This window comes from Neofelis nebulosa, chromosome 3 (genome assembly GCF_028018385.1).
Source record: "Neofelis nebulosa isolate mNeoNeb1 chromosome 3, mNeoNeb1.pri, whole genome shotgun sequence".
Taxonomy (NCBI): domain Eukaryota; kingdom Metazoa; phylum Chordata; class Mammalia; order Carnivora; family Felidae; genus Neofelis; species Neofelis nebulosa.
The window spans coordinates 162,468,412-162,482,482 of record NC_080784.1 but is presented as its reverse complement, the minus strand read 5'-3'; the positions used below and the strand labels follow the sequence as shown (position 1 = coordinate 162,482,482).

The 14,071-nt window shown below is 38.0% G+C and overlaps 1 protein-coding gene across 2 annotated transcripts in view; it reads right to left on the bottom strand.

Moving 5' to 3' along the window:
* The window catches only part of NMU (neuromedin U), a 182,537-nt gene extending 169,945 nt beyond the window's left edge, over window positions 1–12,592 (bottom strand). For both annotated transcript variants that reach the window (XM_058722552.1, XM_058722553.1), the window contains exon 1: window positions 12,420–12,592. The gene's annotated coding sequence lies outside the window, so the exon portion shown is untranslated. The remainder of the gene's footprint in view (window positions 1–12,419) is intronic.
* Between the last annotated feature and the right edge of the window lie 1,479 nt (window positions 12,593–14,071).

Below are 14,071 nucleotides of genomic sequence, written 5' to 3'. Positions count from 1 at the left end.
ATAGTGCTGCAATGGACATGGGAGTGCAAACATCTCTTGAAGATACTAATTTCAATTCTTTTAGATAAATACCATAAGTGGAATTGTTGGATCACATGGTAGTTCTATTTCGAATTTTTTTAAAAAAATTTTTTAACGTTTATTTATTTTTGAGACAGAGAGAGACAGAGCATGAACAGGGGAGGGGCAGAGAGAGAGGGAGACACAGAATCTGAAACAGGCTCCAGGCTCTGAGCTGTCAGCACAGAGCCCGACGCGGGGCTCGAACTCACGGACTGCGAGATCATGACCTGAGCCGAAGTCAGGCGCCCAACCGACTAAGCCACCCAGGCGCCCCTATTTTGAATTTTTTTGAGAAGACTTTATACTGTTTCCCACAGCAGTGGTACCATTTTACAGTCTCATGAACAGTGTACAAGAGTTCTAATTTCTCCATATCCCCAGCAACACTCATGGTCTTTTGATTTTATGATAATAGTCATTCTAACAGGTATGAAGTGATATTTTATTGTGCTTTTGATTTGCATTTCCCTGATAATTACTGAGCTTAAGCATCTTCTCATATACCTGGTGGCCATTTGTATGCTTTTGGAGAAATGTCTGTTTAGTTCCTTTGCCCAGTTTTCAATTGGGTTATTTGGGTTTTTTGCTATTGAATTGTAACAGTTTCTTCTGTACTTTAGATATTAATCCCTTACCAGATAAATGATTTGCAAATATTTTCTTCCATTTCATAGATTGTCTTTTTTATTTTGTTGATTGTTTCCTTTGATACACAAAAGCTCTTTAGATTGATGTAGTCCTGTCTATTTTTGCTTTTGTTGCCTGTACTTTTGGTGTCCTATACCTGAAATAATTGCCAAGATCAATGCCGTGATGGAATATATCCCATTCACAATAGCATCAAAAAGAATTAAATACTTAGAAATACATTTAAGCAAGGAAGTAAAATATGTGTACACTGAAAACTACAAAACATTAATGAAAGAAATTAAAGAAGATATATACAAATGAAAAGACATCTCATGTTCATGGATTGGAAGATTTAATATTGTTAAAATGTCCACACTACCCAAAGTGATCCACAGATTCAATGCAATCCCTATCAAAATCCCAAAGGCATTCTTTACAGATATTAAAACAAAACAAAACAAAAAGCCAACCTTAAAATATGGAACCACAAAGGATCCTCTATAGCTAAAACAATCTTGACAAAGAAAAACAGAGCTGGAGGCATCACACTTCCTGGTTTACAAATATATTACAAAGTTACAGAAATTAAAATAGTATGGTACTGGCATAGAGACAGACATACAGACCAGTGGAACAGAATAGAAACCCAGAAATAAATCCATGCATATATGATCAACTGATCCTCAGCAAGGGCACTAAGAATATATAATGAGGAAAGAATAGTCTCTTCAACAAATAGTGCTGGGAAAATTGGATATCCTTACGTAAAAGAATGAAATTGGACCTTTATCTCACACCATACACAATCATCAACTCAAAATGTAATAAAGACTTATACATTTTATATGTAATAAATATTTACATTTACATTTACATTTTCCATTAAGGATCCATGATTCTTAAAAAATTACTGATTCTTAGGCTAGGGTACAGAAAATACAAGATAAGCCAGAAGGAGCATCTTACAGTGCCAGAAAGTAAGTTAGCACTTAAAAAAAGAAAAGAAAAAAGATATGGGTTTGTGGAAAGAACACAGGAAACAACTCTTAAGAGCTCCCGATGGCCAGAGCTGGGATAATTTGAACAATACAATAAACACGGATAGTAACTAATTACAAGCCAAAGAATAAAATAAATATCTATAAGTCAATAAATATCCATGAGTTCACACTGATATAAATACACGAATGAATGAATAAATGAAAAAAAAAGGCAATTCTTTCTATAGAAGAACTATAATTACAGGAAGAATGAGGAAAATGGAAAGCCATCAGCAGAGTACTGCTGACTTAAAAAACAAAACAAAAAAAACCAGTGGCATCTGGGTGGCTCAGTGGGTTAAGTGTTGGACTTTGGCTCAGGTTATGATCTCGAGGTTTGTGAGTTTGAGCCCAGCATTGGGCTCTGTGCTGACAGCTCAGAGCCTGGAGCCTGCTTCAGATTCTGTGTTTCTTTGCCCCTCCCCTGTTCACACTCTATCACTCTAGCTCTCTCAAAAATAAATAAACATTTTTAAAATTTTTTTTAAAAAGCCAGCCATTTTACCAGCAAAATGAGTTTATTCAAAAACAGAGAATTGCAATACAGGACAAGCAAACTTTGGAGAACCACAGGCAAGTCCAGAGAATAGAAGAGAGGGGTTTGTTTTTATGGTGAAAAGGAAGAAGTTGGAAAGCGGCTATTTCACAGATGATTTCATGGCTTCTCATTGGCATAGTGTGGCAGTTTCTCAATGGCTGGGCTGTTTCTGGACAAGGAGAAATTCTCCTTCTTCCTACTCGGATATGTAAAGTAAGTTTTCTCCTGTTGAGGGTCTGAGTGATAGTGTGTGAGAGCTTCCCCTTCAGGATTTCTGGACTCCATCTTGAATGAGGTTTCTGTTATTTGTTTTCACAGTACCAAAGTAACAATTGCTGCAGGCAACATCCACTGATGAACTAAAATTAGTGAGTGAAACTTTAAAGATACCCCACACTGCCTCATAGTATCTCTCATCAAATATTAATAACTCTGGTGCTTTTAACATATGTCTACAATTCTTAAATACTCCCTCCAGGAGATAGAACCCCTCGACTGGACTTTATAATTCCAGTGGTTTAGATAGACTTAGTAACTTATTTCCCACAGCACAGAATATGGAAAGAGGAAAATTGTAACTTTACCATGGAGAGACCTGGAACACACCACCTAAGCCAAGCGATCAGGGGTAAGATCACCATTACTAAGACAGATATCATGTACCTCAAATCCACAACCTCAGTCTAATCATGTGGTAAAAAGGCAAACCCAACCTGAAGAACATCTAACCTGTACTCTTCAAAAGTGTCAAGGTAATTAAAGGAACTGTCACAGATTCAGGAGACAAAGGAGACATGACATGACAACTAAAGACAGTGTGGTATCCTGACCTGAATCGTGGAAGAGAAAGAATACCAGGGAAATCTACATAGTCTGTAGTGAATCGCATTTGTTGAACCAATCTTATTAGTTTTGATCATTGTACCATGACTACATGAGATATTAACATTAGGGGAAGTTGGGTAGAAAGTATACAGGAGCTATCAGTACTATCTTCAAAGCTCTTCTGTAAATCTAAAATTATAGAAAAAAAGTTTACAAATTTTTTAGCCTTAGCTAAACACAGGGCTTACACTCAGTAACTTGGAATTAGTGGGTCTCAATCTCAGAGGACTCAAACCAAAAATAAAAAACATATCAGTAGTAACCAATTATTACTAATCACCGGTGCATTTGAATGTGCAAGTTCTCCAAACTAAAATCTCCCAGGAGTGTGGCTGAGGTAGCTGTTTGACTGTTGCTCTGTGAGGTGGTCCTTTTTCAACACACCTGGCTGCAGATACAGAGTACATGAGGAGAATGAATCCCTTTCTTCTAGTCACTGCATCACGGCTAGAGATTAGCACTGGTGGGTGGGTGGCTGAGGTGAGATGAAGCAAATGGAAATTGGTAATTGGCACTTCGTAGAAAGGTGGTTAAAGTGTAAGGAATGTAGTTATGTTCACCTCAGTGCTTTCTTCTTACCTAAAATGCACATAACATTCATTTACACATCTACCTTTATGACAATGCAGAGGAAATTCTCTGGTTTACAGTCCTTTTATTCCCTGAGTTACTCCTATCTGATTACGTACAAACTGTTCATCCCTACCAGTCTCTTTTTGACAACATCCAGAATGGGGATTTCCAATGTGTCACTTCTAGAGCTACTGAAAGAATTAAAAGGGGTCTCTGGGTGGGCAGGGATTTTTGAACTTCGAATATTTCCAAAAACTTAATGAGATCATTAATTTACCTGTTATAAAGCTGCCCAGAATAATATAACTTCTAACTTTTTTTTTTTTTTTTTTAAGTAGGCTCCACACCCAGCATGGAGCCCAGCACAGGGCTTGAACTCACAACCCTGAGATCGAGATCGGAGCTAAGATCAAGAGTTGGATCCTTAACCAACTGAGCCACCCAGGCAACCCCAGAATACCATAACTTTTATTTGCTTTAGCTGGAATCATGGCAAACTGGCATGAACAAAAGTGCTAACTGATAGTAAGATATATTTTTGATTTGGAAAAGCAGAGAGATAAATTAACTATTAATAAATGACTTTTGTTAGTAGGCGAAGACCTTTGAAAACAGGGGTTTCAATGGGGCAGCAATGACTAAAAGCCAGTGTGTTACTTACTGCATAAAATACTCTGCACTCAGCTCTTGACCCTAAAAGCCACTCTGCCATCAGAATCCTCAGCCTCTATCTGCCCAGCACTTCTTACTACCCTGGAAAACCTTTTCTGGTGATCTCTGCCAGTACCTTACAAGTGCTTGGTAATTTAATGCTATCTTGATTGCTGTATGCATCCTCAAGAAACTATATACTTCATAGTATACATGATTCATAAAGAGTTGAGTAAATATGGTGTCTATTTTTATACCTTCAGGAACATAATTCTCTACTTAAAATAGGTTCCATGAGGGGTGCCTGGGTGGCTCAGTCGGTTAAGCGTCCGACTTCAGTTCAGGTCACGATCTCACGGTCCATGAGTTCGAGCCCCGCGTGGGACTCTGGGCTGATGGCTCGGAGCCTGGAGCCTGCTTCCAATTCTGTGTCTCCCTCTCTCTCTGCCCCTCCCCGGTTCATGCTCTGTCTCTCTCTGTCTCAAAAATAAATAAACGTTAAAAATAAATAAATAAATAAATAAATAAATAAAAAATAAAATAGGTTCCATGAGAAAGATAAATTTAACTTCCATCATGTTTGTTTATGCTACTTTTTCCAAGTTATAAATTCACAGTTGAGGACTATCTGTACTTACACAAGAATATCAGCTCTTAGTAACAAGGATTTACTATGGCTGTAATATTTACCAGGGTTAGGTCCTCCCAGGCTAAAATGGCATAAGGTAGATTCAAGACAATTTGACAAGCATGGAAAATACTGACTTTTAGAACTGTCTGATGCCAAAAATGATGAATACTGGCAATACGGCACTTTATTTTTTAGGATACTCTGGAATGCTTCGTATCTTAAAATGTTTAAAAATCAATACCTCTTTTTACTTTATAGCTGGTTTACAAAACATCCTTTAAAGGCTAAAAAATGACAAATGTAAATCCAATTTACCTGGGATTATTAAAATTTTAATAGAAGCAGAGAAGTTTCACCTAATCTCTTAGAGGCAGAAATCCATATCTATGTAATAGATCACTGAAGTTTGTTTAAAGATTAGTAAATTAAAATTACAGACAACATTTTAATAGGCTTAAATGAATTGATTTACATTCAAAATCAATTATCTCAAATATATAGCTCAAATGTAGTATATAGTAGCACCCCAATCATAAATATTTCTTTAATCAATCGATGAAATAAATGAAAGAAGAGAATAGTTTCACCAAACTAAACGAAAATGTAAATACTCCAACCCTCTTTATTTAATCCCATTTTGTTTTCTAAAACCCTAAAATTAAGACAAGGATTAGGAGAGTAGAAATACAGGAAAAATAATTTCGCATTATGTTTTATGGTGTTAACCTATATTTGCTTAAAATGATAGAAAAGCATAATGGATAATATATTGGAATGATATATTTCATATATTGGAATAATCATATATCAGGAAAAAAATCTTTTTTAATTTCTTTACCTCTCTGAGATTTTCTCAGATTCTTTGCTTAGGTTAAATGAACCTAAGTGCTTAGTGTTTTCAGCTTTTCAAAATCTTTGCTGTGTAAAACAAAGTATATTTACATGGAATACATTCTACCTGTCCCCACACACACAATTTCTTCTAAAAATTTGGACTAGATTTATAGCATAGGGAACATGTTATGGTTATGTGATCCTGACTTTTAACTTTACAGAGTTTACAGATAAACTCTATTGAAATAACTTTAAGAAACAGATTTACTTAGAAGAATTGAAGTACAAAGTATGGAATTCAGTGGTCACGTTATAGATAAGCAAGTTTGATTACAACCAAGACAATAAAACCATTACAGCAAATTGAGAATTTCTTGCATGATGACAAGCTATTTCTTGATTTATGGCTATGAGTAACCCCATGAATGTAGTTCAATCTCATGTCAACTCAATTAAATAGAGATCACATTTACCAAAAAGACTCCATGGACCTATACAAGAGCATCAACAGTCCTTTTCATCTAGGGAATTCAATTTCAAAGTAGTGTTATAGACTAAGAGTTATGCTAGAAAGTGAAATACAACTCAGTTTGGTTGAGTTTATTTATCCCAATAGAATATGTTTATGTATCCCAAAAGAATATCCCATAGAATATGTTTCTTTAAAATTTTATTCCAGGTCTTAGGCCTCAACACAAAAAAGTATGACCTCCATCCAATATCTTGATAACTATTTACTCTTCACATCCCATACCTGATGATGAGAATCTGAACATAGATCTAAGATACCCCTAGACTTATTCTGATAACTTGTTTGCTCTTATTAATAGTAGTAATAATAATAATAGTAATTTATTGAGCCTTTAGTATGTTTCAGGCAATATTGCAAGCACTTTGCATGTATTAACTCATTTAAGCAGTTTACATTTTCAGGCTTCCTATGTAAGGAAGAAACTCTCCTGGTTATTTAACATAACTATGACTGACATACAAAATTTGCTGACTTAATTCTTCTGGTTTTTGGCAGCTATTTTAAAAAAAGGAATCAGTGACAACAGCACCATAGTCTACCAAAGCAATATGGCAGAGATAATGCAATACATAATCTTTAAGTCAAGGAACTTTTCTCCACTATACCTCCTGCCTACATTGGGAAGCAAATTAACACTCCCATCTTGGCTGGCACTGTTCTAATGGAACTGAGTAATTTACTCATATAAGTTCATGAAAAAGGAACTTTTAATTGGTTTAACCCTATAATCTTATGTGAATGTCAGCAACCAGAAGAATATTATTATTGATATGATTAATATACAACAATTTAATTGAGCCAAATTTTTTAAAAAACACAAAGTGAATTGCTTTATTTGATGTCAATATATTCTCCAAATACATATAGGAATTTAGCTCGATGAAGCATAATAAACTGGAATTTTCAGAATTCAATTTTACTCTGTGATAGAATATATATAGATAGTAAGCTCAAATTATTTTAATATTAACTATATTAAAATTTCAAACAGATCAAACAATGACAAAACAGGTGTCATTGTGAAAACAGCCAGTACATTCATATGCATATAAATAATGGAGGGAAATATACCAAATTGTTACAACTGATCATCTTAGGGATGGAATTTTTAGTCATTTTTATTTTCTTCTTTATAATCTTTCTATAACTGCCAAATTTCTTACACTTAACGTGTATTATTTTATTTTATTCCAAAATTTTAAAAAGCAACATTTTTTTCTGATTATATCAGTGATACATTTACATTTAAAACTGAAAATCTATTGAAATTCTGTTTATTCACTGCCTCACCAAGTCTGGGTTCAGCTCCCTTTATAGGCATTTCAACCACAGTCTACACCATTAGCACTGCAGTGCTAATGCTAATGAATGTTTAATTGGCTGTCTTCTTTCCTTTACCATAAGCTACACGAAGGCAGGGAACAACTATAGCTGATTGTTAAAGCCCTGTACTTACTACAATGCCCAGCAGACACAGGCACCCAATAAATAGTTGTTGAAATAGAAGTCCTTTCCTTTAAAAATTATAAACTGCAATAGGATCAACATTCCTGCACATACAAATGTTTGCACTTATCCAATTACTCTTACGGGGTAAATTTCTAAAAGTAGAGTCGCAAAAACAAAGCTCTGCACATTCTGAATTTGAATATACATTGTCAAATTGCCCTCCATAATCCCTGGAGAAATTTACATTCCCACCAACAATGGGAAAGTGTCCATTTCCCCATATCCTTGAAACACTGAGTGTTACCACCTTAAAAACAAAAGACAAAAAACACACACATTTCCAAAGGAGAGATTACTATCCATTACTATTATATTAGAAAAAAAAAGTAATATATTACAGATTTTGCTATTCTTAAAACTACAAAGCTATTAAGGTGCAGATAAAAAACACTAACCAAACTATATTTTAGAATGAATGATTGCTCATGCTGAATAGTAGTTCATTAGCTGATTGATTCTCTGTTTAAGTGAAATAGTGCCCATTCTTCTGTTCAACTTTCTTCAAAGTACTGATAGAGGAGACAATACAAGTATGTAGAAAAATATGTGTAAGTACTTACCTGATAGAGTAAATGTGTAAGAAAACAATCTAATAGGGAAATAAATTGACTGGAGTAGAACAAATACAGGCTCATGTGCAAGTTAGGATCTGGGGAAGAACTCTAAGGTATGGATTCAAAAAACCAGGTGAAATGTGTAACTTACTGTGAAGACAATTATATGTTGCTCTGACAAATGAAGTTGGAAAATGCTCTGTCTTGCTACCCTAGAGCTGCACTTCCAAAAGCCCACTGTTATCGTCCACAGGAATGCTTACTAGTACCCCCAACTCAGTGTGCCCAAAATAAAACGATAATTGGGATAAGCAGCAAAGGGAAAGGGAAAAAGCAAGGCAAAGATGTGGTTCTCACTGCAGTCCACCCAGCCTGATCCACAGGGAGCTGCAAACCAAGAATACATGGCAGAGGGGGATTCCTCCTTAAGGCAGGAGGTACCCCAGTACCAGTCATCCCTTAGCTACAGGCCACATTTGAGAGTCTTGGGATGTAACCTCCTGGGCATTCTTGGCAGAGCAACTTTCCTTAACAGGCAATTCTTTTTTTTTTTTTTAATTTTTTTTTTTTACATTTATTTATTTCTGAGAGACAGACAGAGAGAGAGAGAGCACGCGTGCACAGTGTGGGGAGGGGCAGAGAGAGAAGGAGACACAGAATCTGAAGCAGGCTCCAGGCCTTGAGCTGTCAGCACAGAGCCTGACATGGGGCTAGAAGCCACAAACTGTGAGATCATGACCTGAGCCGAAGTGGGACGCCCAACTGACCAAGCCACCCAGGCATCCCTTCAGGCAATTCTTGAAAGAAGGTGCAGCTGTGAGCTGTTGGCAGCCTATATTCATAGCAGCTGAAGAATGGGGGCACCTACTCACCTGAAATATTCTGCTTCAGTTTCCTCTTCCATGAAGTGGAACTAATGATAGCAGCTATTTCACATGCTTTTCAAAACTAAGTAATAATGGGTGAAAGCACTCAGAATAACATTTTACATTACACAGTATATGTAATTCACTTAGAATCACACATAGCAAATAATAAATGCTCAATAAATGTTATGTTACTGTTGTTGCTGTTGTTGTGTCCTCAGAATTACCCACACCAAGTGCCTCATTGCCCAAGTGCCATCCATGTGCCCAGGAGTAAGATTTTTCCTCAAACATTAGTTAAGAGCAATCTAAAGATTTCACCTCTAGATGGATACACATATCAATTTTATCTGACATTTTCTCTGAGTTCATAATCAAGTAAGGGTAACTTTTCTGTGTTTCTCTTTAAAGAGTAGGGATGGGTATGAAAAACAGCTTTTCTTCTAAAATCAAGAAAAAGACTAGGGTGTCTACTTTCACTACTTTTATTCAACACAATACTGGAAATCCTAGCTGTAGCAATCAGACAAGAAGAAATAAATGGTATCCAAGTTGATAAGAAGTAGGTAAAAGTGTCACTATTTGCAGACAATATGATGCTATATATATAGGAAATCCTAAAGACTCCACCAAAAAACGACTAGAACTGATAAATTCAGTAAAGTTTCAGGACACAAAACAAATAAGCCAAAATCTGTTGCATTTCTATACAGTAATATAGCAGAAAGTGGGAGAAAAAGAAACTAAGAAAATAATCCCCTTTACAATTTCCCCAAAAAGAACCAAATATCTAGGAATAAACTTAGCTAATGAGGTAAAAGACCTATATTCCAAAATTATAAAATATTGATGAAAGAAATTGAAGAGGATAGAAACAAATGGAAAAATATTCCATGCTCATGGATTGAGAGAACAAATATTGTTAAAACGTCACTACTACTCAAAGCAATCTACAGATTTAATGAAACCCCTATCAAAACATCAACAGCATTTTTCACAGAGCTAGAACAAACAATACTAAAATTTGTATGAAATCCCAAAAGACCTAAATAGCCAAAGCAATTTTGAGAAAGAAAAAAGCTGAAGGTATCACAATCCTAGATTTCAAAATACACTACAAAGCTATAGTAATCAAAACAGTATGGTACTGGCACAAAAATAAACAGAGAACAATGGAGCACAATAGACAGCCCAGAAATAAACCCACACATATATGGTCTATTAATCCATGACAAAGGAGGCAAGAATATACAATAGGAAAAAACAGTCTGTTCAACAAATGGTGATGGGATAAGTGGACAGCTGTACGCAAAGGAATGAAACTGAACCACTTTCTTACATATACACAAAGATGAACTCAAAATGGGTTAAAGACCTAAATGTGAGACCTGAATCCATAAAACTCCTAGAAAAAGATATAGGCAGACATTTCTTTGATGTAGGCCATAGAAATATTTTTCTAGACCTATCTTCTCAGGCAAGGGAAACAACAAAAATGAACTATTGGAAATACACCAAAATAAAAAGCCTTCACATAGCAAAGGAAACCATCAACAAAACAAAAAGGCAACCTACTGAATGGTTATTTGCAAAAATATATAAAGAACTTATACAACTCAACATCCCTCCAAATCTGATTTTAAAAATGAGCAAAGGACCTGAACAGACATTTTTCTAAATAAGATGTACAGATGACCGATAGACACATAAAAAGATGCTCAGCATCATCAGGGAAATGAAAATCAAAACCACACTGCATTATCACCTTACACCTGTCAAATGGGTAGAATCAAAAACACAAAAAATAATAAATGTCAGCAAGGATGTGGAGGAAAAGCAACCCTTGTGCACTGTTGGTAGGAATGCAAATGGGTGCAGCCATTGTAGAAAAATAGTATGGAAGTTCCTCAAACCCTTAAAAATAGAATTACCATATGATCCAGTAACCTTATTACTGGATATTTACCCAAATGGGAAAAACCACTAATTTCAAAAGTTATATGCACCCCTAAGTTTATTGCAGCATTATTCACAATAGCCAAGATATGGAAGCAACCCAAGTGTTCATCCACTGATGAATGGATAAAGATGTGGTGTGTGTATATATATATATATAATAGAGTATTACTCAGCCATAAAAAATTAGATCTTGCCTTTTGCAACAACATGCATGGACCGAGAGGGTATAATGCTAAGTGAAATGAGTCAGACAAAGATAACGCCAGATGATTTCACTCATATGTGTAATTTGAGAAATAAAATGAACAGTTAAAGAAGACCAAACAAACAAACAAACAAACAAACAATTAGGCTCTTAATTACAGAGAACAAAGTAGTGGTTTCCAGAGGGGAGGCAGGAGGGGGGTATGAATGAAATAGGTGAAAGGGATTAAGGATACACTTATCTTGATGAGCACTGAGTAAGGTACAGAATTGTTGAATCATTATATTGTGAATCTGAAACTAATATAACACTAAGTTAATTACATTTCAATTTTAAAAAGGGGGGGGTAGCTGGAAAAAAAAAAGAGTGGGGATGGGAACTATCTAAATGTTGGCTGAGATTTGGTTCTGTGGCAGACCCTCACTAGATGGATTCTTCGTCTAGTTCTTGATAGGAAAACCAAAACTAAAAATAAACCCCTCTCTCATCTAAGATGTGTGACCCCAATCAGGAGAGACCAGAGTTTTCCTCAAGAGTTCCCACAAAGATACACCCCATACTTGGAGCGACACTGTTAAAATCAGCCCCAGGAGCCAAATCTCTGACCCTTGCATTCTCCAGAGGCAAATACAGAAAATTTAGACTCCTCCTCCTCTTCTATCTCCTGTTGGAAACTAAGTTGACCTCTTAGTCACAGTTGACTAAAGAGAGTGGGATGATCAGTGGCCAGTGGATAGGGTTCCCAGCCAAGAGATGGCAGCGATTTTGCCCGTCTAGGAATGCCAGCAAATTCGAGGAGGGGGCGGGCTTCGCTGCGAAGGCTTCTTCACCCCAGGTCCTGGCGAAGGAGCCCCGCGGTGCGGCTACCTTTCGGAACCGGCACACCAAAGGGAGCCGCGCGGGAGACACAGCCCTGGCAGCCGCGAGCAGGCGCCTGGGCGGCTGTTACCTTTTCGTGCTCGGGGTCAGTCTACAAGGGAGCGCCAGGATCCCCGACGCCCGCTCGCTGGAGCCTTCCCCTCTCCCGCTGCCTGGGGACTGGGCCAGGGCCACCCAGGAGCCTGGCGGGGGGGCTCGTCCTCCCCGGGGACGCAAGGCGCTTCACTCCAGCTAGGTGGCGAAACGCGGGGGCGGTGCCGAAGATGGGGGCGGGGAGGGTGCCGGAGGACCCGCCTCTGGCCCCGCCCCCGGGCTGAACCACCCTTTGGGTTCCTCCTTTTTGGGCGTCTCAAAAGAGGAGGCCCACGGGTTAGCCGGGGATAGCGAGGGAGGCGCTAGCGTGGCGCTATAGCTGGGAAAGGAGCCGCAGGCATGGAGGTGGGGAAATTTGAACTTTTATTTTTATTAGGAAATTGCTAAGGATAAGCTATACAGTTAGATGTAACATTTACAGTCGTTCTTAAAATAATATGTGACTGTGAATAAATTTAGCGGGAGTAAGGGAGACCCCCACTCCCACTCCAGTCCGGGGTGGTGACTGGCAGGGAGATGCCCTGAGGTGCAAGTTTGAGAAGCGCTCTGTGTACGTGGGTGCTTCTTTCTGGAAACGTGAGCTCCGGCCTGACTGGCCGGGCTCAGGGTCCGGCTCTAGTACACGCCCTCGGCCTGTCCTACGCTTGGAGCCAACCCTAGCCCACCTCCTCAGTGCAGGTGGGCAGAGGACCGGGAACCGCCCTAGTCAACCTCCTGGATCAGGAAAGTCTGAATCTCGTATCTGGGCCCCCATGGAAAACACTGAAATCTTGGGGGATAAAAAGCCATAAGCAGAACTTGAGGGAATTGTCGTGAAAGCCATGGTCTGTACTTTGGCTCCAGGGTAAACGGTACTGATGGCTCAAGGGGCCCTGGAAATTCTTTTCCTGGGCCGATTTATAAGTTATTGCTTATAATTTTGGTGGGACAACTTAAACAAACAAACAAACGAACAACAACAAAAAAAAAACCATTTGCTTTCAGTTTCATAGGAAACAAAGTTAAATACACTTTAGTTATGAAGGTTTTTCTCTACATCAAGCAATTTTCTGTGACACTAGCTGGGAGACCTACAATTTCACTTGATTTGAACACTGTCAGTGTGGACGGAGTGTCAGATAAGGGCTCAGTCCCTCAAGACTCCTCCCACTCTACTTCAGATGTCAATTGCAAGTAGTAGGTGACCAACAACTTCTGTCCAATTTGGCTACAGATTGGAGATTCCCACCATCTTCTTCCTTGGATTTGATTATTTGCTAGAACAGTTCACAGAACTCAAGGGAAAACTTACTTATGTTTACCAACTTACTAAAGGATATGATAAAGGATACAGATAAACAACCAGATGAAGAAGTACATAGAGGGAGTACTGGGAGGGTGCTGACCTCAGGAGAGTCTGTTCCCATGGAGTCAGGGTGCATCATCTTCTCTGGAAGCTCTCCAAACCCCATGCTATTGGCATTTTTATGGAGGCTTCTTCATGTAGGCACAATCAATTATCATCAATTCCTTCTCTGCAGAAGGTGGGGGGGTGGGCAGACCCAAAATTTCCAAGCTTCTAATTATGGCTTCATCTTTCGGGGGACCCCCCCCCTCATCCAGGAGCCATGTAGGAGCCTATTAAGCATC